Source organism: Phalaenopsis equestris, unplaced genomic scaffold (assembly GCF_001263595.1).
Source record: "Phalaenopsis equestris unplaced genomic scaffold, ASM126359v1 Scaffold232895, whole genome shotgun sequence".
NCBI classification, from domain to species: domain Eukaryota; kingdom Viridiplantae; phylum Streptophyta; class Magnoliopsida; order Asparagales; family Orchidaceae; genus Phalaenopsis; species Phalaenopsis equestris.
The window spans coordinates 69,387-75,204 of record NW_018250854.1 but is presented as its reverse complement, the minus strand read 5'-3'; positions in this window follow the sequence as shown (position 1 = coordinate 75,204).

The following is a 5,818-nucleotide window of genomic DNA, read 5'->3' as shown; positions in this document are numbered from 1 at the left end:
AATGTCAACAAAATTATAATAAACCTGCAAGACATTACATAGAGTCAAAAGCAATGAAACACGTCAAAAAAACAAATTCAATGGGATAAAGAAGTAAATTGCTGACCTCGGCAGACTTAAGCCTTTCAAAGGCTACTTGAATCTTCAGATTAGTCCACCTCACATTTGGTCACCTCAACATTCTTGGTCTAGCTTGTGGCAGTGCTGGGAGGACCATGGGGGTGTGCTCATAAAACCAGATCTGCGTTAAACATTACGAGTTCTTTTTTAATTGACAATTGCAGCTGAGATTTCAAAATATATTGGTGGAACACAAACCGATAGAAGAAACACAAAACCGTTGATGTAACCAACTGGCTGATCCTTTTTAATTTTAGCCACACAAACATTAAGTTGCGTCTGCAGAAATGCACATACTGTAGCTGGCCAGTTGTACGCTGCAAAAATATCTACATTCTCGCAAATAGAAGACAATTCTTTCGAAACTCTAAAGTTGCTTGAAGGAAAAAGCAAATTTGAAATTAAAAATTTGATTATTAATTGCAGAAGGTTGTGAGATGACTCCCCTGGTGAAAAGTTGAGCAGGGCAGTCTTAATTTGTCTTGCATCCATTGTATCAAGCGGTGCATTGGTCCAACATGCAGGTACTCCTCTGTTGGGCATGCCCACCAGTAATGCAACCTCATCAGGAACAAATTTCACCTCTGTCCCTCCCAAATTGAATGTCATTCGATCAATGTCCCAGCAATTAATTATGTGCATCGTCAAAATATTGTCCTGGGGGTACAGAGGGAGTTCAAAAAATTGCGTCAGACTCAAAGACTCCAATTTGTGCCATGTGTCCTGATCGACTTTTGGTCGGACATTTTCGAGAACCTCTCGGACTGTGGATGGACGGCATCTGCAACTAATTGCTTTTGGGTTCAGAAGCCTACAATGATACATGAGAGAAGTTTCATAAAATTCATTTCACAACAAATTATTTTAGGTTTACAAATTATTTTAGAAAATAAATTATTTTAGGTTTTATAATTTTAGGGTTTATTTCAGCTACAACAAACTAAGTAGAACCATGCACAATAATCAAATAATTGTTGGACATATATTTCTTGTGCTTCTTAACCGTGAACAACATATCACCATTCAAAGGAAAACAGCTACAACAAACTAAGAAATACCTAGAAACGGGATGACTCTCTCCCTTTTTTGACTGTTTGCGGCTTGACTTCACTGTAACAGTTGCCTGCTCGCGTCCGAGTTGGTTCCCCTCACCCAAATCCGCACCAGTGGTCTCTTCCAAGGTCCTCGTACTGTCCTTCTCCTCCATTAAGCGTGTAACTCCTCACAGTAGCGAAACCCTAACCTTCAAAAGTAGAACGATGGAGGAACCCTAGCGGCGTGAATCCCTTCTTTCGAATGTGAATTCTTATAGTGTTTTTTTTTTTATTATTTACCAGCGTAAATAAGTTATAAGAGTTACTTGGACGTTACAATCGGCTTACAAGCGCATTTCGAGTGTACATGGACAGTACATTCGGGTTACAACGACGTTATATTCGGTTTACACGCGTGTTACAATTGGTGGAGGTTACATTGGCATTACACGTGTTGTACATCAAGTGTACATCTGATGTCTTACCGCGGGATTACATGGACGTTACCGCGGAAGTACACTAGGATTACATCCGGCGTACACGCGCATTCGGAATGTTCCACCGAATGTACAACGATGGTACACGCGGATTACAATGGCTTTTCCGCGGAATGTATACCGGGATTACATCCTTTGTCGACAGCGGAGGTTACATCGGGAGTACACCGGGATTACAAGCGCGGTACATGGGGCGGACAACGGAGGTTACATCGGGATTACACCGGGCTTACAGGCGCGGTACATGGTGCGGACAGCGGATGTTACATCGGGATTACATGGGGCTTACACGCGCGGTACATGGGGTGGACAGCGGAGTTTACATCGGGATTACATGGGGCTTACAATGACTGGTCGGGTCGACAGGTCACGCACGATAAGAAGTATATTTTTATAGCGGTGGGGCCGACTAAGCCGACGTGTCTTCCGGTGATTCGCTATCGCACGCAGCGCTGCGTGCGTCTTATGTACCCAAATTTTTTCCCAGCTCGCGACAGAGAGGAATAGGGTAGCAGCAGGTTTCGCGAATGGGAAGGGATAAGCGGACCGAGAGAATGTTTGAGCGAATTAAGGATTTAGGATTTAATAAAAACAAATGAATTTTCTCTATTTTTTTATTTCACATAATTCTTTATTTAAAGTAAATATTTTTAATAAATTTTGCCGATTTGGACACAATTCGACCCTACACGGAATACTATCAAAATAGATGTCCTCCCTAGATGATTTCAATGTTTCAGACGCACTAGCATGGTTTGTTTCGTCATCCAAGGTCATCCGGACGAGTTTATCGATGATCGGGTCAAAAACTCGTCAAATTCAATTTCCATCAAAATTTTGGGTTGAGCTCATTTGACTGATCAAGATTGTGTGGATGATTGTCATAGAGAATTTGGAAAAGATTTGGAGTGATTTTGAATTGATTTGGGTGTTCAATTTGGTGGTATTTTGACATTTGGTCATTTTTTGGGATATTGGGTTAGGCTAGAGTTTAGCTATGGCCCAATTGATGGTTCAATTTTATGTGGGTGATTGTCATGAAGTGTTTTGGATAGAAATTGAGTTTAAATTTTGGAGTTATGACATTCAATTTGGGAACATTTGGAGACATGGCTAATTTGGGGCAAAATTGGGGGTTTTGGATTCAGGTTTAAATTAGGATCAAAGTATGGGTCAATTGGGCTTAGATTTGGTTTGAATCAAGTTTAGTCACAATGAATTTGAGTTTAGAATTGAAATTGGGGGATATTGAGATCAATTTGATGGACATTTGAGATGATCAGGTAATTGGGTCTTTAAGGCAATTTGGGGCTTTTGGTCAAACAAGGTCAAATTGGTCAAATTGAGTTCAATTGAATGGTCTAAATTATCTTTGGAGGCATTTGAAATGATTTTGAAGGTTTTAGGAAAGTTTGGGCAACAAAGGGTATTTTATAATTTTGGCAAATTTGGGGGATTTTGGTAATTTTGGCAATTTTGGGATGTTTTGGGAAATTTGGATAATTTGAAATGTTTTAAAATGATTTTTGAATAAATTTGGGAATTTTGGGTGAAATTGGTTATTTTGGTCATATTTGGGGTTTGGGGGTGTTTTGATAAATTGGGTAGATTTGGGGGCCAAAAGGGTAAGTTAGGTATTTTGGTGAAATTGAGGTATCAACCACCCCATTTGAGCTATGGACCTATGAAATCTCAATTTGGGTCCTTCATGTACTGGTCTTGGCTAGACCTTAGCATAGGGCTAGTGGGTCTAGGGGACCATCTACATGAGTCTCCTAAAAGATCAAGGGATCAAAGACAACAAGTTTGGGTTTAGGGTTGTGAGTGGGATGGGGGGATTGCAATGCAAGTGAGTGTAAGTGAGTGAACTAGCTTCAGATCAACACCCAGGGTCAACCCTAAGGCCAAGTCGTCTTATGGGGATCCCACTTGAGCTCCCCCATATTGACCCCACTTACTAAGTGCTAGAGATTAGGACAAATATGTGGAACTTCACGTTGAGCATAGAAGAGTTTAGAATTTCTAATGGTGACGGTTCATTTTCTATTCATCTAGGAATAATCAACAGAAAGGTCCTATGGCTAGACCTTAGGCTAATAATGAGGAAACTAGTCCTCAAACAAAAGTGAGGTCAACAACACCAAGTCATTCCTATTTGAATTTTGTGAAGACAATCATGGAAACTATGCATTGAATTCTTGAAGACAAAACCCCTGATCTTAATTGAGTGTTTTCTTTCATGACTCTGATTGCCTGAGATGTAATTAAATATAGTGGCTTGCCTCTATAGCAAATTAGGAATAGAGATAAACTAAACCTTGTCTAGTCCTTATACAAAATAGGAGAATTATCGGTCCCAATTTTCACAGACTAAACAGATGTTATAATTTTTCTTAGTTTAAATGGTCGTGTTTACTAACAAGTGATGTGCTTACCTATCAAGGTGGTATATTAATTGTGGTATTGTGATCAACTATCTCTTAAAATATTAAATATATGATATCTATTTGTTCTCATATTTCAAAATTAAAATGTTATTTTCAAAACAAAAAATTATATATACATTAGTAAATTAAATCAAAACATATCTTCACAAAAAATCGGCCAATAATGGTTCAAAGCTTACACACCTCCCAAATTTAGCGTATGTTACCTACATAAATTATTGCAGCTCACCGCTACGGCCTACATGACCAACTATGACTTACTTGGCCGACAGCTCATACAGCTCCCAACCGCATCATTTATGGCCTATAAACTTTATTACGACTTACCACTAAATTTGCATGACCAATAATGACCTATGTTTTTCATAGCTCATGTAGCTCCTAACTCAAAGCTTTGTGGCCCAAGTCATAATTACAACTCACATGTATGATCTATATGATCAACTGCAACTAAAAAGGCTCACAGCTCATGCAACTCTCAAATTCAACCTATAGTCCTACAGACATTATTGCAACTCATTACTATAACCTACATCGTCAACAACTCTTATAAATTTCAACTCGAGCTTCTGTGCTATACGAGTGTTATTGTAGCTCATCACTACTACCTAAGTGAATAATTATGACTTGTGTGGCTCACATCTCAAGTAGCTCCCAACATCGACCTCTGTGGTCTACAGACGTTGTTATAGCTCACCACTACAGCCTACATGAACAACCACAACCTACTCGTCTCGTAGCTTTTACAACACTATACTATAGCATTTGTTGCTTACAAATATAATTGCAGCTTACAACTACGACCTATGTGACCAATTACAGTATATATGGCTAAGAACTCACGCAGCTCCCAACCCTAACCTTTATGGCCTATAGATATTAGTATAGCTCACCACTAAAGCCTCTGTGATCCGCAATTCATTCAGTCTCAACTCTATCATTTATGACTTACAAACATTTTTGCAATTCACTACTATGCTTATGTGACTAGCTACGACCCATGTGGCTCATAGTTCATGTAGATGCCAACTCGGGCCCTATGTCATACGAACATTGTTTTTCACTACCATGGATTATATGGCTCAAATCTCCTAAAACTCCATATTATGACCTATCCGGCCAACCGACAGCCCTGAAACAATCATATACGACTACATGGCCAACCACTACCATGGCTTTCACCTGTGGACTCTATAACAAGTTGTCACAATACTCACCATCTACAACATTCACAAAAAATTATTAACTATAGCTCATCTTCATCTGCTCATTGCCATCAATAGACCTTGTAAGATAACAACATATGACCCAAAATGTGGCCCGAATATGGTTCAATGGCGCACCCTTAAGATAGTGCAATAACACACCCCAAACTTAGTGTAATAGTGTGCCCCAAGGGCGATGAAACAACATGCCTTGAAGACAATGCAACGACATGTCTCAAAGATTGTTCAATAATGCACCCCAAATTTTGGGTAAGGACACACCTCGACTAAGGTGTAATGATGCAATATAAATCTCATGTAGCAATATACCCAAAATTTGAGGTAACAAATAAGGTTGTATTGAAGATCCAAAAATAACTCACGACGGCAATGACTTATGAGCATCGTACTCAAGATTCGTCTTTTTCCATACACTTGAATCATAGCTCCCCGCTATGGCCTCTACAGTAAATTGACCTTATCACAACTCTACACGACCAACTATGACCAATGTG